Consider the following 24217-nt stretch of genomic DNA (forward strand, 5'->3'; position numbering starts at 1 on the left):
CTATGCCCCCCCCAAAAAAAAAATTTGACAATAAACACTCGTTTAGCTGTAAACACTATCAATAATTTCCCCTACTTTTATCCGTGTCGTTCCACTTACGTTAAAAAATTTACCGAATTTCCATTACTAACGATTACTATATTGTCCAATTGACTACTGTACACTCTTAAATCCTTATCCTTGAGTAGCCTCTGGGCCTTGATAAGTGGTGATGCCTATGTAAAAAAAATACACTGTGTGTACTGGCGTAAAAACATACTCAATTTTTTTAATATGTAAAGAAGAAATTTTTTGGTATTTGGATTTTTTCTTTATCAATAGAAGATGAATAATTTTTGGAACTTATCAACTTATGTTACCGTGCTGTAATAATAACGTCATTAATTGGTTACATACATAAGCACATAATCACCCACTTTTGTTTATTTAGCCGTAAACTGTTAGGTGACAATACAGAATCTAATCAAGAAAAATAAGAACTTTATGTTAATTTTAAGAAAATGTGTTTATGAACATCGAAATTTGTTTGTTAGAAAGTACAGGGGAAAATATTTCAAGAAAATTTAATTTAATTTTTTTTGTTTTTACAGCTATTCATTGCCGGTGGAAGAACTTTCTAGAGATGAGGATATTTCCTTAGAAATCTTTACTTCGGCCGATAGTTAACCGGCCATCGGCTGCAAAGAGGGAGGAGATGGGCTAGAGAAAATGAAAGGAAGCTTCCCAACCGGTTGAATGAAAAATAAAATCATTTTCAAACTCGCCAAAAAGTGCCACTGTGGCAAGACTGGAGTTTAGGTAGTAAATATATCTCGAACCCTCTATCACCTAAAAGGAACAAAATTAATATAGTCACTGTTACGTTACCATGATAACAACGTAAACAATTTTTTTTAATAATTTTCAACAATGAATACCATTTTTAATGACAAACAATATCAATAGTAATAGAAATATTACATTACCAGAACTTTATAATTTTACGCAATGTAAAAAAAAACTTCTTATTTTTAATTCAAAATTGAATCACGTGATTATTATAAAATCATGTGAGTAGTTATAAACGATACAAATTAATATTAAAAACCCGTATTAATTTTCACGTGTATTCTCTTTTAGAACTATGGCCACCATTTTTAATATGAAAAATAAAATTATATTAGTCAATATGCGAAAAACTACTTATTTGCCGAAAATTTAAATATGCTATTCGTTTTCAGCATACAAGAACACCTTTTAAACGTCCGTCTTTTAAAGGAAAATGTTAAGATGGAAACCAAGTAAGAATCTACCGTTTAAAATGATAAAATATTCGGTAGTTATGTATTTTATGTACACAGCTGAAATAATAACGTTATTGTTTCAAAAGCAATTCTTAACATGGGGAGGGGAGGTGTTTTGTAACTATTTTGTGCTTCCATCTGAAGATTTAATAATAAAAATAAGATATCGTAAAACTTGAATTACACATGAAAAAACTATTTTAAAATAGCGCGGTACCAAAAATACATAAGCTCCAAATGTCTATGTATATTTTTTTAAGTTAAAATTTCAAAAATACAGAATGTTCTGTTTATATTGTTTAAAATTATATTTAAAAAAAGTTCTATTTAGATTGATCAAAAGTTTTTTTTTTAATTCTGTTTAAAATAAATTAAAAATTGTTTATTCTTTTAAAATAGTTTTAAATATAGCAACAGCTAAGTATATATTGTTTAAAATAAAAGAAACAAAGTATTATTTTTTAATTGTTTTCATATTGTCTATTTTTGAAAAATAAGTTCTGCTTATTTAAAACTGTTGACCATCCTTCGTGCATGAACATTATTTCCTGAGAATTTCAGTGTTATGTGACCAGTAGTTTAAGAGTTTACCTGTTACATATTTACCCACACACATACATCTACTGTTTTATTTATATAAAATTAGATTAGTCCAACTTGATGAATTAGATTATTAGAAATAATTTCGATGAGTATAATTTACATTTTATACAGACCAATAAAAAGAAATTTCCACTTGACCCATATTTGATTAGGTGATTTGATATTGTATATAATCATGTGTAATATAATACATATTGAAGAAGAATAAAGTTAAAAATAATATTATATAAATATTAATAAAAATAATTATTATCCGTTAAAATTAGGCTTCCAAATATCCGAATTTAAAAGGCTTTTGTAGAGTTAGTCAGGTCTTTAAAAATTATCTCTCTTAGACTCTTTTACGAATAAGTTAGGATAAAAACAATACCGTTTAAGACCGGAAAACATTAAAATTTGATGAATTAATAAATCAGATTTTTTCATAGATGACGCCATAAATAGTCCACATTTATTGATAATAGAATAATTAAGATATATACTAGTTCTACCTTTTCTCTTTCTGTTTCTTTGGCGTCTATATAATATTTAACGGACAATTTAAAAAAAATAATAATCTGAAATTTTATATTACAAAACAACGAAATTTACACGAGATCTTCTAATACATGTGCATGTTTTCACTTACTTTAGTAAACAGATAAGATAGATCGGCTGAAGTGAGCTCGATATAGGGACCAAAACAGTTCCCTATTGTCAGGTTTTAAACAGACGTTACCGATTGCTTATCTCATTTAAACTTCTAGAAATAATATATATATATATTGATATATACATAAAAGTATATATATATATATATATATATATATATATATATATTGATATATACATATAAGTATATATATATATATATATATATATATATATATATATATATATATATATATATATATACAGTTTCCCCCAAACATCTGGACTTAATAATGGTAAACTCAAACTTGCTGCTATGGTTTCAAATGGTCTAAAATATCAGCCGGGGGAGACTTGATTCCAATTATTTCTCATATGTTATATCTCCCCTATTTTAGAAATAGGATACGATTATGAATATCACCAGTATCAAATAATCCTCATATACTCTGAAACTTATTTACGTATGAAAACTAAAGAGGGAAGATATAACAGCTTAGAAATATTTGAACTCAAGTCTCCTTTTGCTGGTAGTTTAGATTTTTTCAAACCATAGCAACAAGTTTTTGTTCGCCCCTCGATCAAGGCAAGAGGTTTTGAGGAAGTATAAGATATTTTGTAATTCATATGCAAAACTAGAAAACAAATGTCTATGATTGAAACATCTTATGGCTGTAAAAATTACCAAAACAGGTTCGAGAACGGATGATTCCTTTAAAGTGCGAACGTAAAAGGTAAACGCCATAGTAGCTCACTGCATAATTCACATGATTACCTTTTCAACGAGCCTTCATTTCTAAAATTCTGATTAATAGTCACTGGGATTTGGAACTTATAAAATTGCCAAAAAGCTGGGATTTATCTCTCTCTCTCTCTCTCTCTCTCTCTACACACACACACACACACACACACACACATATATATATATATATATATATATATATATATATATATATATATACACAGGTAGACAAATGTAATATTGAAATGCATATATCTTTGTTTCTATTGGACAAAACTATGTAAAATTTTCAGGCTTTTTGGAGATTATAATACTATTCTATGGTTAACATTTTATGACAATTGGTAAAAAAGAACCTGCATTTTCAAACCAATAAAACATACTTAAATTTGCTTAGGTTGCCCTGCCAGCTAACGAATATACAGAGAATGAGAGAGAAAGAGAGTAAGAGAGTAAGAAAGAGGCATATTTAAAGGCATTATGCTAGTATGTAGGTATTATTTGTTAACATTAATTTAGGAATATAATTAGAATTGTTTTAATAGAATGAAATGCTAGTTTTCATAAATAGCACAAATAAAAATGTTAACTTGATGCTAATTAGATAAATGGAATTAAAGCAAACCATAACATAAACAAAAATACGGGACAAAAGCCTAATAAGAACCTTAAGGTTTCGTGTATTAATGGCGTGATAGAAAATATAGATTTCGATTTTGAGACGTACAGTTTGAGCTACGAGGGAGATCAGTTCGATACGCAACTGGTTAGCAAAGGCACGGGGTTTTTGGATAGACGCCCATGAAAGTCAGAAGAAGGTTAGTTAGAAAAATGTAATCTTATACAAAGCGTGCCAAGTCTAGAAAAGGAACCCAGCAAAGAATAAATGATTATATTAAAATATAATTCTCACCTGAGCGTTTTCACTTTCGAAGAAAAACACATTTTAATTTCAGGTCATATAGAAGGGATACACGGAAACAAAGATTTGGGGTATGTTTTTGCTGGCGTTCCAACCGACAACGATGTCTATAAACTGTTAAGTTATGTATACACACATCAACACACAATAGAGAATACACTAGACGAATCACATAATAGAACGTTTAACAATTATGAATAAATAGAGACTCATTATAGACAACGCACATATATACACCCGTATATACACTCGTCATATAGATGACTGTGATACATATATACGCTCGTTATACACATCTCCCTTATTATACAAAACATTCACTTATAGTACACAAATATACTTCTAATTATTTCGTTTCTTGATCGCTCACCAACGATAACCCACGAAAACAACAAGTACGCGTTTGCTGTAAAACATATGTGATTTCAATGTGAATCAAATTGTTTTAAAGTATTAATCGCTGGACATTAAAAGTTTGGCTTGTGGAAGTAGGAGGTGCCTTCGATAAGTTTCCAAACATTTTTGTACAAGTATGAAAAATTGTCGTAGATCTTTGAAAATTCAGTATGTTATTGCTATACATCGTATGAGATGGCTGACCCATTTCTATGATTTCAGGCTGAAATGAACAGCTACAGCAAGGATTTGGAATGCACCCTACTAAAGTCTGATTGTTACAGTTTGTGAATTTCAAAAACGCAATCTGGACGGAAGGACACTTTAGAAGAAAGATATGCAATAAAATTATGTTTTAAACGTGGACAATTCCGCAGAAACGTATGAAATGCTTTCGACTACTTTTGGACCATTTTACACGAATCGAACATCAGTTTTTGAGTTGTATAAGAGATTCATAGAAAGCAGGGAGTTTATGGGAGATCATGAGAGATCATGAGAGATGTGGAGAAGTAAAGAACTCAGAACATTAGAGTTGATTGGTCAACTAAAGAATTACATGGATAAGGACCGCTGTGTGTCTATAGAGATAATAAGTGCTCAGTTTGATGTCAGTGTGGGAACTGTACACACAATTATTTGCGAAGAACTGAAGATGTGATAGATTTGCGTGAATGTATCAGTCCACAAGGCTTTTTGATCACGATAAGTATCAAAACAGTTCGTTACCCTCCTTATAGTCCAGACCTTGCTTTCTGTTACTTTTGATGATTCCCTAAGCTCAAGGAATACCTGGTGGGGGGGCTGTCATTATGGGACAACTGAGGCGATGAAAAAGGCAGTGACGAGGGGCATTGACACGCCCACACAAAAGGACTGCCATGGGACCTTCTAGGAGTTGTTGGAACGGCACAACAATATCATTGCAGTCGGAGGAGATTATTTCGAATGAGGATTAGAGTTTCATGCGTGTACTATTAATAAAATTGCCGATATGAAAAAGTTTGGGAACTTATTTAAAGCATGCGTATAACAGGATGAGAGAAGAGTAACTAATAAAGATAAAATGTTTACTGAATTCCGTACGTATAATGTTATCAAGAAAGTATTTAATATGATCACAGTTTGTGATTCAAATGCAAAAAAAAAAATGTTTGTTTTCAAGGACTTTGCAGCTTAATATATTATGATGCAGCTGCGAATAAAAAAAACACACGATAGTGTGCAACTATCAACATTCTTTTGCACGCTTATCTGCTCTCTTTTTTTCTCTCTTGTGTTTTCAAACGTGATTTTTTTTTATTCATGCACAGTTTCATCGTTTCACCTTTGCATTCATCTCACATCTTTTAAATAGCGATCTACAGTTCTTTTTTATTTTTACTATGCCTTATTTTTAGCTTGACACAGCAATTGCCACACGCGAAGAAATTAAGTAGTATTGTTTGACGTCAATTGAGAAGAGTTATTTCTCTAACAAAACTAACGTGCGCCATTTCCTGCGTTTATTTAAGTATTGCCCAGCAAACACGTGTGTCGATGACAGATAAGTAACCACACGGTATTTTTAAATAGCAATATAACAAAGTAAAGAAAAACAATTTTCTAATCTTACTTTTCAGGCTAGAGAACAAGAATTTATTTTTTACTGTTCGTGATTAGTTCATTATCTTTTTAATTATCCACAAGGATGAAATAGTATCGGACATAGGTTGACAAACTATAAAATAAAAAACATAAAACAAAAAGTCTTCAATAAACGATGTACGATCAAAATCAGTTCCTTATATTAAAGACTTCCAGATTTGGGTCGCTACTCTTAAACTTTGCCAAGTGGAACTAACTTTATTTATTGAGACTTTTTAATAATTTGTATTTATTAAGAAATAATGAGTATTTTTAATAATTTTTATTCATAAAGAATATTGAGCATTTTTAATAATTTTTATTTATTGAGAATTTTTAATAATTTTTATTCATAAAGGAATATTGAGCATTTTTAATAATTTTTATTTATTGAGAATTTTTAATAATTTTTTTTCATAAAGGAATATTGAGCATGTTTAATAATTTTATTTATTGAGAATTTTTAATAATTTTTATTCATAACGGAATATTGAGCATTTTTAATAATCTGTATTTATTAAAAAAATATTGAGAATTTTTAATAATTTTTATTTATTGAGAATTTTTAATAATTTTCATTCATAAAGGAATATTAAGCATTTTTAAGAATTTTTATTTATTGAGAATTTTTAATAATTTTTATTGAAAAAGAAATATTGAGACTTTTTAATAATTTATATTTATTAAGAAATATTGAGAATTTTAAATAATTTCTATTTATCAAGAAATATTGACGTTGATTGCGGATTTTGAATATGATGCTTCTCTGTTTTTCCTATATTTATGGTGTTGCCATCTACGCCATATATGTCTTTCTCGTATGTACAAGCACATGTATATATTAGATAATAAAACTTGAAAAGGTTAATGGTTTCTCTAAATGCTCACAGCAACATAAAATTTCGAGAATGGTTGAATCAACATGGATTGAAGAGACGAGAGAAATACATATATAGCATAGTGAGAGATCAGTAACTTTTACAGTTTATCACAATCACAGCGAATATATTAAACTATGGTGTATACAAATAAATGCCCAAATATTTCTGGTGCAATAGTAACATATATTGATAACATTATAAAGAATAAATATATTGCTTGCCAATAAGATTGTTGTTTTGTGATGTCGTTATCGCATGGTATGGCACAATGAATAAGTGACCTTTTGATATCATTTGATCGTGTCGTACATCGGAGGAGCTGGTTGCCGTTCCCAGAACGTTTCTCAACTAAGTAACTCTCCACAGGTTCTCGACTTATATTTTCATATTGATACCGTATGACCAGGATACACCCCAGGTCACAACACACAGTATCGGTCCTTACCACTAAACGATCACGGGCGTTGTTGTAATGGTACCTTAAAACCAGAAAACACAAAGAAAACCATCACTAGATGAATCAAAATCCACGGAAACACAACAACGCAAGAAGCTCAACTCAAGAACAGCCACATTAACCCACCATCTACAGAGAAAAAAGAAGGCACCATAAAACTCCCAAAAAGCTAATGTTACTATTTTTTGATACTCTGCAAATTTATTGGTTTTAATAATTTGCAAAAATTATTTTATGGATAGAGCTTTTTTGCTTAAACGTCGGCTAAAACAAAAATAATATATATTTAGACAAAATGACTATCACTAACCAAGCTCAATTTAACAGAGCTCTCACAGGTGAATCGAAAGTCCCAATCTTTTCTAGAAAACCGTCCGACTTTAGGCCATGAGTAGCAGCTGTGAAAAAGAATGAGCCAGTTTATCAGCTAACAGACCCAGAGATAGTAAACCTGGCATACGACTTTACGGACGGTCTAGTATCTGAAATGATTAGAGAATATCTCGTAGATCATCCGAACTGCATCAGTAAGGATCTGCTCGATCAAGTACCAGCCCAGTACGACAAGTTCATAAATGATGCCGACACTTTTCTTTCATATTGAATATGCAACGATCGTTTACCTAGGGAGAGTTACTTGGTTGGGAAATATCCTGGGAACGGAAACCAGCCCCCCAGGTGTTAAACACAATGAACTGACATCAAACGATAGGCACATTGGCGATATAGCACCGGCTATAACCGGCTAGCATGAGTCTCTGCTTGGTCTTCGAGTATTCGTTGCGTTGTTACAGACAGCATCTCATCGTTGGTATTAAATGGCACGGATCGTATGCTGAGGTCCTTACGATCTTAAACTATATCCGATGATGAGGTCCTAGCTTGAGGGATGTGGGGAATGTGGAACCACCTCTTAATTGTCATTGCTCCTAGGTTCACTCTGACTCGGAGTGATAGTACCTGTTAGGGTCTCAACTATGGATTATATAGAAATCGACCAGAAAAAATAATTTCTCCCCCCCCCAAATTTCTTTAAAATTACTGGATTCGAAATTAAGTAATCTAAAAACGGGTGATATACCGTAAAAAAAAAACAACCAACCGTATGCTAAAATTTAACCCTCGTACTAGACAGCGAATAAATGAATTTTTATAAAAAATATGTCTTTCATTTAACACTGGATGAGAATATTTAAATTAGTTATTGTAGACCCGATAAGGTTTTATCATCATTGTGGAGAACAGGAACCGTTAGAATAAGCGAACAAGATATCATTTTTATATAAAAATGAACTTAATTTATTTCAACAATTAAAAGAAGCATTTAACTTTGAAATCCATTATCGACAATTTGTCTTCGACTGGCGCTAAACAACTATATGCGTCGCTAGCATGCGAACGTCTGTCGCTCAAACCAGATCCACACTTGTTTAAAGCAATACAACTTCTTCATTGAAAGAGATAGAAAAAGAGATAAAGAAAAAGAGTAAGAGATTCATACATAACACTTGAACATTGTTTTGTATTTGTAGACCTCCATAATGAGATCTTTCGGTTTTGCATTTCGAATCTAAGGTCTGACATCGTTTGGATTTGGTTGAATATTATAAACAAACTGTCACTCTTGGCTCGAATCATACCTGATTGACAACAGTTACTTAACCGTCATGTTTTTTTTTCAATAATAATGGCTTTCTTTTTCGTCTTCCCACGATCACAGTCAGACACAAATTAAGTATAAGGTTAATTATTGTAGAATCTCCCAGCTCCCACAAAACGGATCTTCTTCATTGTGCTACAACGGTACCAAAGACTAAATAGACTATTGTGCCCATAAGTAAGCGGTCTGAGTTAGGTCAGGTTTTGTGTTTCCTAGGATTTTAGATGTTATATCGTACATCACACACAAGTATCACTCAATCATCTGATCTAATAAGACCCCTAATGAATAACTTATTTTATAATTTGGTGTTTGTATCGCCCAGGCTTTAGTTAAGGAAAAATGCGTTTGTTACTCATATGCTTGAGTTCGACCATGAATGTTTGAAAATATTACTTTTCTTTAATAATACATTATGTGTAATTTACATAGCAGACGTATTCACGTTGCTCTCAACGCTGATTTTAACAACAAAGGGAGAATAAGATTTCTACACAATTACACATTTTCTTACTAAACGAATGTAAGGTTCTGCTGGAGGACGGCTATTTTATTATATGATAAAATGGAATGTGTAAATATCTGCACTGGATAATCTGTAAAATGTTGGTCATCGAATGCAACAGCAAGCTATGGGAACATATAACAGAAAGAACAGTCAGGCATCATCATCTATGGCTATGTAATTCCTACAGCGACGTATCTAGGAAACGGAAGCTATTAAACTTGACAAAATGATATGGGATATTAATAAGAAAAAAAAGCAACCATTAGTAGAAGATAGTGTCCTCATTCCAGTAATTATAAAGAAGAAAAATACCCAAGAAAAATAATGTCAAAAACTACTTAGTAAATATACACAGTGAACCAAGTGCAAGAAAAATCTAAACAAGAACAATTACTAAACGCACAGCACAATTGTGGTTTAAAAAATCGTAACGGGGACGAGAATCTTGAAGATGATGAGCGAAGTAGTCGACCATCGGATGTTGACAACGATCAATTAAGATCTTTAGTCGAACTCAATCGACGCACAAATATTTGAGAATTTACTTCTGGATAAGACGTAACGTATACGACGATTTACAACCACTAGAGAAAGATAAGAAAGACACAAGGTTGAGAAATAGGTGCCTTACGAATTGAACGGCAACCAAAAGAAACGCCGTTACGAAGTGTAATCCTCCCTACTTTTACTAACAACTGTTACTTGATCGAGTTTTGGTGTACGGTAAAAAGTGGGCTCTTACGACAACTGGCGACGCTCAGCTCAGTGGTTAGACGCCAACGAAGCTCCATGGCATTTCCCGAAGCCAGGGTTACACCACAGAAGGCCATGCTGACTATTTGGTAATGAGACCGATTTCATCCATTACAGTTTTTGAATCCAGGCGAAAAAATTACGTCGAAATAGTACTGTCAGCAAATGGACGAAATGAATCAGAAACTTCGACAACAACACCCATCATCAATCAAGAGAAAATTCTACTCCACGACTATGCCCGAACATACGTTGCTAAACCGGCACTGCGGAATTTGAACGGATTAATCTACAAAACTCTGCCTCGTCTGCCATACTCTTCGGACCTCTTACCCACTGACTATTACTTTTACAAGCATCTCGACAACTTTTTACATGAGAAATGCAGCAAGCACCTAAACGATATCAAAACGCCTTCAGTGACTTCATCGCTACCAAAACGTGAAATTTTGACGTTACTAGCACAAATACACTTGCATTGCGTTGGCAAAAGTGTGTTCATCTGAGTGTTGTTATTTCGATCGATATTTTTTTGTTTGAGTCGAGATATGTTCATCTGAATTTAAAAGTTACAACCGCAAGAACTGTCTTGTGAACCTGACAAAATGGATTTTCCTTTTAAAGAGCATATATGATTTACGTTGATGACGAGGCGAATGTAAATATGCTAATTAATTTCCTATTGAGATTATGTTCGATGACGTTTGATGATAAACGACGATACGCCCTTTGATAATACGTAGTCGATGAGAATGTCGACAAAACATATAAATGAAAAAATACTACATCAAATATTGACCCATTGATACAAAAATTAATTTTCCTACGTACACATAGATATAGAAGTATATATATTTCATGAAGGCATACATACATATGTATCTCCCCTTTTGTTCTCCACACACACACACACACACACACACACACATATATATATATATATATATATATATATATATATATATATATATATACTAGCAAAAGTACCCGTCGTTGACTGGGTTCAAAAACAGCCTGAGAAAATGGACTCTGATTTATGAAAGTATGATAGCTTATGAAAAGGTTGTAAAGAGATAGCTTACAATTTGGGGGTATCAAAACCAAAGCAAAATATGATGAAAGTAAAAATAAAATAGATAAACCCCATAATTTATTATACCATACCTGTTCACACTGAAACACTTATCACAACATTCTGTGGATCTATATTAAAAAACCGTGTTAAACTTTGTGACATATTTCCATTCTATTGAGTTCATGTGCGAACGAACACCCAATAATTTTATTGTACCATATTTCTCCAAACTGAAACATAATTATCAAAGTATACTTACACAGATAGATATAAAAAGTCTTTATTAAAGTTTGTGCCCATTTCCATTCTATGGAGGCCAGGCGCGAACACAGACCCCATAATTTTATTATACCATCCCTATTTAAGTTAAAACATACTTATCAAAGTATTCTTATGTACATCCATAGCAAAAACATGTGTAAAGGTTTTTTTTTAATTTTCAAATTTTTTATTTCCATACTTTGTGAACCAGCCGGGAACACAGACGCCACAGTTTTAATGAACTACCGTTCTGCCAGATCAAACATACCCATTCCTGTGTCTCGATACATCTATCATTATATGTAATCAGTTTTCTTTTTAAATAGTCAACCATATAGGAGCCTATTCGTGACCAGACACACACACACACATTTAGCTTTATATTATAGAAGGTATATATATATATATATATATATATATATATATATATATATATATATATATATATCCCCGAAACAGTGTTTCATTGTAAACAACTGATGATCCCTTGAAAAATAAATTATTGGTATTATAGTAAATTTGAGAGCGAGTTGATGCAGTGATTGCATTGATTAAATGATTTACTGACTAGATGGTTTTCTAACGAATGATAAAAAATATTTTTATGTATAGTTTTAAAGGTTAAAAACTTCCAAGACTATATATATATATTTATATATATATATATATATATATATATATAAATATATATATATATATATATATATATATATATATATAGTTGTATATTCTTCAGCTGACATTTCTTCACTATTATCTGCATCTTCATCTTCATGCTTTAATGTGCTGTATTGCAAAATAAAAAAGTCAAAAGAAACTTGTTTTATAAACCTCGTATAAAAAACTAAGAAAAATAAAGTTTGTTCTGTTGTTGATTTATTTTTTAATTTCCAATGACTATAATATCATCGATAATCCACCATGATTTTACAGCAGCAACTATATATATATATATATATATATATATATATATATATATATATATATATATATTTATATATATATATATATATATATATTATTTAAAAATCAAAACAGAGAGGACAGTGTGAGAGAAAAGATTGTTCGTTGTGAATTTAATAATATAACAAGGTAATATTTATTTCTATGTTATTGATAGCATTTTAAAAACTGACTATTTGAATGTCTTTTCTTTGATTTTATTTTTTTGTGAATCTTATATTTACGCGTCAGGAAAAAAAGCCCGAAAAAAGACAAGACATTCAAATAGCCAGTTTAAAAAAAAAACTGCTAATAATCACATAGAAATAATTCTTACCTAATTAAATTTGGCACAGTTATCTTTCTCCTCTCTGCCCTTCTCTCATTCCTTCTCTCTATATGATATAATTGTATATTATGTGTATTATATTATATATAATTATATATACAAAAGTTTAATTCTATAAATATCAGAAAGATCTTACGTATGGACAGTGTTAATCGTTTCGTGAGAGGTTCAACTATAATTCAATAATATTTGAACCTTTGTCAAGACGATTAACATGGTCAAAACCTAAAATAATCCGTTTACGAGTTTTCCGATGTTAACTTATAGCAACTCTACATATTTGATAACTTTTTTAAATTATTGGTTTTAATACTTTTTAATTCAATACTTTTCACCTATATATATATATATATATATATATATATATATATATATATATATATATATATGTATATATATATATACAAAGTTATGAAAATATATATTTGAATTAAGCTACACAGAATATATCTCGTTTAATTCTCGTGTGAATTCGTAAGGTTTATGCCTGTTATGTTGAAGTAAATACTGAAAATTTACGCATAACATTATATCTTCGTATGTTAATGTATGTGATTAAATGAAAATGTTATATATATGTATGTTTATACATATATATATATACATATTTTTTTCTGACAAGACGTTGCAATCATCATATATACATATAAACATATATATATGCATATATATATATATGTTTATATATATATATATATATATATATGTTTATATATATATATATATACACACACACACATATATATAAAGATAAGTAGAAAAAGATGTTGATAAATAAGAAACACATCAATGAAAAATAAAATAAAACAAAATTGAAAAAATAACGATAAAATTTATATAAACATATTATATATATATATGTGTGTGTGTGTGTGTGTGTGTATGTGCGTGTGTTACTGCGTGTGGAAACACGAAATATAGGTCTTCTCGCACTAAGCGAGGGTGTCAACATTCGAGTATATACTCATTACAATGAAGAACAACTTTTTAATATTTCGTTAATCTCATTTAGTTTATAAAAGAATGATACATCATTTACGTAGCGAAATGCAATTTAGGAAAATGTTCAGTGTAAACAGAAGTAAAAAAATTAAAAAAAAAAAGAAGCAAAATGAAACAGAGTAAAAACACCTAAAAAAAAATAGGGCGTTGGATATCTGAAACCTTATCGATATAGTACACCTCGGTAGGATTACTACTATTTCTACCATTAAAACTGCTATTACTAGAAAGAAAGCAAAGTAATGGAAGGTTCATTTGTGCTGAACCTACAAGTCTTCGTGAGTAGAAATGGCAGCAGGTTTCGCTTATCAACTTCGTTTTTAGTCGCGTCCAAGCGACTCTATAAGTCACTCCGTCTGTCCGTACGCCTGTCGGTCGGTCTGTCGGTTTGTCCGTAACACTTTCCCTAAGACTTTTTGTGCTTGGCCTTTTTGGTTAAGATCAAAGGTATGTTGTTAATAGATGCTGTTCTTAGCTTTTTAAGCTTTTCGTGCCTAAATTTGTTTTGTCTTTTGGAGATTTTACTTTTAAAAAATTTTTAATTTTATATTGGAATTTTTTTAATTGTAATTGTTTCTTTAAACGAAATAAATTAAATATAAAGATCAAAGTGTAGTATCTGTTCCGGCAGATACTGCAAGCAAAGACCATATGTGGGGGAAACCCCACATATAAGACCTTGATCAATGTAGGGGCAACCCTTCATACCAATTGTCACTATCCAGCTCTCCTACTCCCTGGGGAGCTGGTCCCCATTTCCCCTTCACTCCTCACATTAAAAATCGGCCTTGTGCCTAATTTGCTCGGTGGGGGAGCAAATAAATACCTTCATACCAATTGTCACTATCCAGCTCCCCTACTCCCCGGGGAGTTGGTCCCCATTTCCTCTTCACTCACACATTAAAAATCGGCATTGTGCCTAATTTGTTCAGTGGGGGAGCAAATAAATACAGCTTTTCTTGGCCTTTTTGCACAGATGAAATTGTAGTATCTGTTCCGGCAGATACTGCAGTAAAGACCATATGTGGCGGATTCTCCACATATAAGACCTTGGTCAATGTAGGGGCAACACTTCATCCCTGGGGAGCTAGTCCCCATCTCCCCTTCACTCCTCACATTAAAAATCGGCCTTGTGCTTAATTTGCTCGGTGGGGGGGAGCAAATAAATATCCTTTACTTGGCCTTTTGGCCAAGATCAAAGTGTAGTATCACTTCCGGCAGATACTGCAAGCAAAGACCATATGTGGGATTTCCTCCACATATAAGACCTTGGTCAATGTAGTGGCAACCCTTCATACACACTGTCACTATCCAACTCCCATACTCCCCGGGGAGTTGATCCCCATTTCCCCTTCACTCCTCACATTAAAAATCGGCCTTGTGCCTAATTTGCTCAGTGGGTGAGCAAATAAATACCAACCTTTCATACCAATTGTCACTATCCAGCTCCTTTACTCCCCGGGGAGTTAGTCCTCATTCCCCTTCACTCCTCACATTAAAAATTGGCCTTGTGCTTAATTTGCTCGGTGGGGGAGCAAATAAATACCCTTTTCTTGTCCTTTTGGCAAGATCAAAGTGTAGTATCTGTTCTTACTACATGCTGTACTTATGTTTGTAACTTTTTCTTGGCCACATAGCTAATATAACGTTTCAAATTCCAAAATCAAATATTTTTTGTGATATAAAGTGGGGGATCACTTTACCGTATTAATTTAATGTTAAATGATCACCCACTTTAAAACCAGTCAGTCTCAAAGCCGTTCAAGTCATTCTCCAGATCATTCAAGTTGTTTTTGAAGGATTCCAGTTATTTTTTAAGCATTCAAGTCATTCTTAAGGTCATTCAATTCATGCTTAAGTTCATTAAAGTTATTCTAAGTCATTTACTTTTTATTTAAGTCATTTCAGCCCATTTTTCGGTCAGTTTAGTTTATCTTTAAGAATTTCATGTCAATCCTACATTCACGTATTCATTCATTATATGAGAGCACGCGACTAATGGCTATCGGCCTTGTTCTTTTTCTGTCTCTCTCTGTCTCTCTCTGTCTCTCTCTCACTCTTTCTCTCTTTCTTTATTTCCTACAAACAAGCCTGTTTGCTCCTCAAAATTGTCTTATTCGGTTATTATTTTACCTTAATATTTAATTGTAATCTTATACAAACCCTTGTAATTAATATCATTGTAAAGAAGACATTTTACGTATTATAGCAACGATGTTTCTAACTGTGTATATAATTGATAGAATTTTAAAGATGATATGCCTGTTCAAGTTTTCGTATTTTTTAACTATTTTATTGTAATGAATATTCAACATTAAGTACAACAAGATCACGACGTGAATTTTAAACGATAGTAAATCCTCGAAAAGTGTCAAGAACAGGGAGAAGAATTACTTTATATTATTTTAAAATATTATTTGATAGAGAAGGAAGCAAATGAAACACACACACACACACACACACACACATATATATATATATATATATATATATATATATATATATATATATAAGTGAAAATGTCTGTCTGTCTATCTGTCTACACTTCTCTACATAATAACTCTGTCAATTTTCGGTCTACGGACTCGAAATATTACGAAAAGGATATTGAGATTTGTGAAAAATTTTTAATCGGGTTATGGACAAAAATTTAGCTGTTAAAGTGTCAACGTTCAATGATTTGACCTTTGAGAACTCTATCAAACTCCTCCCCCAATTTTTGGTCTAATCACTTGAAATTGTAGATATAGATTACTTTTACATGGATCTAACTATATAATTTGATTTGAGCCCAAAACAATGAAGGTTAGGGAGTCATATTTGGGGTCAAAATTAAAAAAACTGACCTTCGGTCTCTACGAAATTTCTCAGCCAATTATTGGTCTAAACATTTGTAATTTTACATAAAGTGTATTCAGAGATAGCGCAAGCTTTCTGATCGTTTTTTTTTTCTGAAAATTTGGCTTCCAAGAGATCAACGTTCAAAAGATTTTTCCTTTGTGGTTTCTATCAAACTATTCAGCCAATTTTAGGTCTAAACATTTTAAATTTTACATAAACGGTATTCAGACATGTAGCAAGTTTTTTAATCAGTCTGTGCGCGAAACTTTGGCTTGCAAGAGGTCAAAATTGAAAGAGTTGACCTTTGTAGACTGTACCAAACTTCTCCGTCACTTTTATATGTACATTACTTGGCCATGGGTCAACCATTTTTATTTAATTTGGGCCCAAAACAATAAATGTTATGAGGTCAAAATTGGGGTCAAATTTAAAAAAAAAATGACGTCTGCAGTCTCTCCCAATTTTTCCCTATGGTAGTTAAGGAAGCCTATTATATTTGAAGGAATTGCCATACATATTCGCAAAGCCGGGCTGAACTGCTAGTATATATATATAGAGAGAGAGAAATGAAAAAGAAACAAACTAAATTATTATGTTTATCAACGTTTCGCTTTATTTCGAGAAGTCTTCTTGAATTAGAACTTAATGCAAACACGACCCTCTAATATTCTAAGCATTAAATTTATACGTTCTGCTAACGTCTTCAGTTTAATCCTGCCCAAGAAACAACCGGAAACAGATAACGTCTAATGACAAAACTGTTTTCGGAGATTAAGTAAACAATCCAAGAAACGAAAAAAAAAACCAATAATTCAAATATATAACAAATGAATGTTACCAAAAGCAAGATAATTTACTCTTCTACCTGCCTGGATAAGTTTTGTGTGCTTTAACGAAATCTAAAGCTTTTTTTTTTGTTAAAAAAAGAGAACTTGTGTCGAGCTGCTAACGTAAACAGAGAGATTGAAATAAGAGGTGCGGGCAAAAATAACTAAAAAAAAGAAAAATACCCCCTATGCTTTTTAAAATGGGATATCATAATTATATATTATGTTTACGTCTAAATATTGAGTGCGTTTGAAAGATAACAGACCATAGTTTATCTCTAAAAGAAAAAAAAAACATGTATATTTTCGTGTTAAAAATATAGTGAAAAATGTTGATGCGTGCAAAAAAAAAAGGTATTAAAATATTACATGTGTGATTTCCGTATTGAAAACAAAAGAAATTTTGCAATTATTTATTTTTAGGGTAAAAACATTGAATAAATAATGTTTAATTTGATGAATATATCGTTAGCTCGAGAGAATCTTTCTTCGAGTTATAACGATATTATTAAGAGACGTTATGGGGCTTTTTCATAATGTTCCTTAAATTTTCTTAATTAAATTTAATTATATTATTCAGGCAAGGATGCTTTATTTTCTTAATAAATAATTTCAAAATTCGTGCGTTTTTTATTAATATTTAAAACTATATCTTAATTAAATGAGTTTTTTTTGTTTTCACAAAAGAATAGATTTCCAGTAAGATTTAAAAAAAATAATTACTTAATAATTACTGAAATTTCATTAAAATTAGTTGATTTCCTGAAAACTTTAATCGTTTTCATTAAAATATAATATCATTCAAACACGGTAATATTTGAATATATAGTTACGTGGCAGTTTTAGTCACTTAAAACTGCTGTAAAGCTTCATCGCTCACTCATTTTTCGACCAAATTTCAAACAATTATTACATTTTATAGATCACCTTCTCAGCTATATTGTGAATTTTTTTTTACAATTTTCGTTCAGTAAAACAAAAGTTATGGTGAATTTTCTGGTGGTCCTAATCGTAAAAAAAAAACGTAATGATATAAGCGACGTTTTCTATGATTGGTATGCTTAGTCACCACGTCGCCTCAGCAACTACTGGTTCTATTAATTCACTGCTGTCGCGTAAAGAAAAGTACCAAATGAAATCATGAAAGGGAGATAATTGCGGAGTTTATTGAAAGCAAACGAGTGCCGTACATTGTTATTACATATGTGTTTATGGGGGAAAAAAGACTGACATTATGCAAAGAACAAGTCAATTTATTGGAAGCCTGGAAAAATCATGGATTACAATAGAAAAATGCGAGCATGAAAAGTAATATGGTGAAGCTTAAAGATGGAAAAGTAAAGCATTAGTTGTTAAAACTGGAAAAGAAAAAGACAAGATATTTTGGTAAAAAATATAATAAATTTATAACTTAAACTATTGCAGCATTAAGAATTTTTTTTAAAATTCATTTTATAACATTATAAAATTAATTCTTAATGCTGCAATCTTTTAGGTTATTAATTTATTATTTTTGACGAGAATATCTTGTGCTTTTCTTTTCCAGTTTTAACAATTCCTTTGCCTTTCCATTTTTAAACGTAACCACATTGCTTTTCATGCTCGCATTTTTCTGTTGTAATAAATATATGTACATATTGTTGTTCGTTTTGAATTTTAAAAATATATATATATATTGTTGCTCGTATTGAATTTAAAAAATATATATTGTTGCTCGTATTGAATTTAAAAAATATATATTGTTGCTCGTATTGAAAAAATATTGTTCTTCGTTTTGACTTTAAAAGAATTTTTGTTGTTTGTTTAATTAAAAATTTTGATTTAAAAAAATAATTAATCATACTGTTATTATGGATAAAATGAAAACTCACCATTAAAAAATCGAGTTTATTCAGGTCTGGTTTAAACGAAAGTCACATTTAAAATTGTCGCCAGCAAATAGTTTTTATGATATTAGACCTTCATTTTCCATGCTTTATGTAATACTGTAAAGTGTCCGTCATATTTTCTTTGTTACATAAGGCACTTGAAAGATTGTTAAATAGTTGGCGAGCAAAACAGTAAATTATCTGGTTTTTGGCTATTTATCAGTTAATCTTATTATCGGTGTGTCTATTCATATACCTATTTATCTATCCATCGATCTATATATTTATCGATCTATATAACTGGTGAAATTAATAATAGATGTGAACTACGTTTTGATAAGCTATCAGAATATATCAATTTTGTTAAACTGTTACTTGGTCAAGTTTCTGAACAGCTGATCGGTAGGACGTGTCATCTGTCATTTGTTCCAGTTTGCTGGAGCAAAATGTTGAGTTGGATTCCAGATGTCAAACAGAGCGGATGGGTTGGATGGGTCTTTCGTCCCTCTAAGAAGGAGGTGACGAGTCTCAGAATGGATACTAGAGATAGCCAGACGCTAGATACTCACTTTCCATTCTTCTGCGTAACGACACCAGTGAAGTGATATAAAATCTTATATAGAACATCGTGGTCCAACAACTTCCAGCTTCATCCAGGTACAGATGACATTCTAGGTAGGCCACAAGACAGTCTATGCGTCTGGAGGCTTATTTTAAAGTGTCGAAAATAAAAACGTAGAAATATGGTAAATTTAATTTCAGATCCTAAATTTACACATAGAAACACCGCAATCAGATTGTAAAGCGTCAGTTAAATATGCCTATGCCCCCACGAAGGAGAAGGCGTCAATTAAAAAATATACAACACTTTCGATATTGAATCACTCCAATCAATTCTAGAACAACGCTGATCGATAAGGAAAAAGAAAACTCACAGATCCTTTAACCATCGACCCCCCCCAAAAAAAACGATACTAAATACCCCTTGAGGAGTATAAGGCTTGGGAGGGAGTATCATGGCGGACTACGCCATTCATGCATAATGGACTCTGCTAACCATTATATAAACCACGAGGCTAATACTCTCCTGTGGGAAATATCGCGAATAACACAAGACTTGAAACCGTCTAACTAATAGTCAAAACTCCCGACAATATTCCTTTAGATTTACGTTTTTTTTACAATATATTACAACTACCTAACTGTGTTATTTACGATTATTGTCATGATCCTTAATTCGGACGATAAGGTTTAGAGAACACATGAAGGAAAACCAAATTTATAAATATCATAGTGATCCTACACTAACAATTGACAAAAATTACAGAAGGCACGTTGAGAAGTAAAATTTAAACACAACAAATATAATTGAATTAACAACGACAACCTTTCTCTCTATTTAATGTTTTTCATCTTGGCCCTTTTCTTTTGGGCCACAGCGTTTACTTTTTAATATATATATATATATATATATATATATATATATATATATATATATATATGTGTGTGTGTGTGTGTGTGTGTGTGTGTGTGTGTGTGTGTGTGTGTGTGTGTGCCTATGGCTTTGGAGACAGCAGGTTTGAAGGTAATCGCATAGGGTTATACATAACCTAGCATCGTCCATATATGTTCAGCTTATTTGTAAACAACAACTGCATAAACGAGTAAACTAGTAATGCAAACTCCCAAATGGTTGTGCACAGGTATATCGTAGAACAATGAAAGCTGACTTAGAAAAAAAATTCGTCTAGGAGAATTTCTTCATGTACTAAAATAAACACCTGCGGGCAAGATTGTGCTAAATCGTTGTATGGTTTTTATTTCTTTTCTTTTTTTTTGTCATTTATTTTTCTTCGTTTATTATGTCTTACCGTAGCACAACAAAAATGCGAGACGTTTTGCTTCGGGATGATTAGAATGATCGGTGGGGAATGGAGTGCGTGATGGATGAGAGATCAGAGTGATGAAGCCCGCTTAGATAACATTTCTTCTTACTTTTATGCAATTTTCTTTTTTTTCACCTCAGAATTTTTATTGGTTACATGTTTTCATTTATATTTTAGGAAAAACGAAATGTCTGCGATTTACTTAATAAAATTTCAGTGGAATCATGAACGAATTCTTGAAAAAAGTTATATGTTAACCACACACACGTGTATATATATATATATATATATATATATATATACATACATATATAAATATATATATATACATATATATATATATATATATATATATATATATATATATATATATAGAGAGAGAGAGAGAGAGAGAGAGAAAGAGATAGATGTAAGTATGTATATATGTATATATATATATGTTTATATAATGTATATATAATTATAAATATGTATATATACTATTCTATATATATACTTATATAATTATATATAATATATTATATATATATGTCATTGCCATATTATATATATATATATATATATATATATATATATATATATAAAATAATAACGGTTAACTTTGCGTCCCCACCTTGGAGATCTTGTTTCTTAGAAAATCGCCCTTATTTTTATTTGGATGTAAAAACAAAACCAAAAAATTAAAAATAAAGCTCAATAAGATATATAAGCGATAAGTGTTTCATGGTTGCTGGACGCTAATATATAAGGTCTGAGGTTCGATTCCTGGTAATAGTATGGCTACGCTGAAGAGTATAAGGCCCCGGAAAAGGAATGTCCGCAGATTACGTTTTTAAAAAACAAATATATATATATATATATATATATATATATATATATATATATGTTACACATATATGTTATATATATATATATATGTAACACACATATATATGTGTGTGTGTGTAACACACACAGATATATACATATATATATATATATATATATGTAAAGAATAATTATTTAACGCTTTTCAAAGAAATATCTACATTATTTAATCTGTCTGAAGTCGATCGCATATCCATGACCGAGTTCATTAAGAAGTCGCTTTAATAATATTTAAATAGAAAAACTATGATTTAAACATGAATGTATAAGCGAGAACAAATTATTAGTATATAGACACACACACACACCACACACACATATATATATGTATATATATATACATATATACATACATAAATACATACATATATATATACACAAATACATATATACACAAATACGTATATATATATATACATACGTATTTGTGTATATATATACATACATACATAATGTCCTTAAAATGCATATACTCCTGAACAAAAACGTTCATATTTCAAACCCACAGGAATCATCACAAGGGATATGACAACAGAATATTCTTTTCATTTTTTACTTTCGGGTATATATTCGACATAGTTCGACACGTTTAATCAACCGAGAACCAGATGGATCAGCCTATAATATATTAACGGATATTTACTAAAGAGTCAAAACAATGAAAATAATATGTTGTTGTCACAGTCCTAGTCATCACGCATGTATTGTTTGCGATGACTGTTATATCTAGACAATTTTTAACTTTATTTGCTAGTTTTATTTCTTCCTGTTGCGCAATTTTTAACTCTTTAAATAAACTCTTTGACAGACATTTATTTTGAGTGCGATTTATACTCTTGATCACATGGTTTAGCAGACAGTTACTTACTCCAACTCATGGGGACTAAAATAGTTGACCCGTAATCTTTGTTTTGTCCCTCTTTACTAATTTAAATTTATTTCGTTTAAGTTTTCGTGAAGGCATTTTGATGATATTATTGATTTATTATTTATTTTTTATTGTTATCATAAAAAGATCATTTTATTCTGTGTCTGTATTCAGTTACTATTTCACTTCTACAATTTAGTAGATCTTTGATCCCTTCAAAGTTTCTATCATCTCGTCTAAGCATAATCTATATGGGTGGTACAAATAAACGCTTGTTCTGGTTCATCGCAATATTCACCACTTGTAAGAGAACATTCGACCAGTTATTTCCAAAATACAGCCTAATTAAATGCGTAGAGATTGTGAAAATTGGACTTCTACATTACGTCATATACGTGTGAGCCGTGAGACCATATGCCCTACATAAGATTAAAATCATGATTGTCCAAAAGTAATCTTTCGAATAAACAACGTATTTTTATAATAAAAATCTGTGTTCCCTGATTGATTTTAATTTAACGTTTGTCGCCTCTCGAAAATACTCTCCCCCCTCACTCTCTCTCTCTCTCTATATATATATATATATAATATATATATAATATATATATATATATATATATATATATATATATATAATACTGTGAAGTGACGTTTCAATAACCAAATCTGCCTTCTTTAAATATTTTATTTTGTAGACAGGTACACTAATTTTATTTTGAAACTTACGAGTATATATATATATATATATATATATATATATATATATATATATATATATATATATATATATATGCTCTAAATTTAGAACTATATTGTAATGAATATATACTTTAAAATTATTTATATATATTGCCAATAAATTTGCATGTAAGTTTTGAAAATATACTTACTACCAAGCTCTACTAATGTATCGAGGCCTGTCGACATAAATACTAAAAATAGATACATAAAAGTATTTTTTAGTTCAGTA

Source organism: Euprymna scolopes, chromosome 24 (assembly GCF_053919585.1).
Source record: "Euprymna scolopes isolate OS-2025 chromosome 24, ASM5391958v1, whole genome shotgun sequence".
NCBI classification, from domain to species: domain Eukaryota; kingdom Metazoa; phylum Mollusca; class Cephalopoda; order Sepiida; family Sepiolidae; genus Euprymna; species Euprymna scolopes.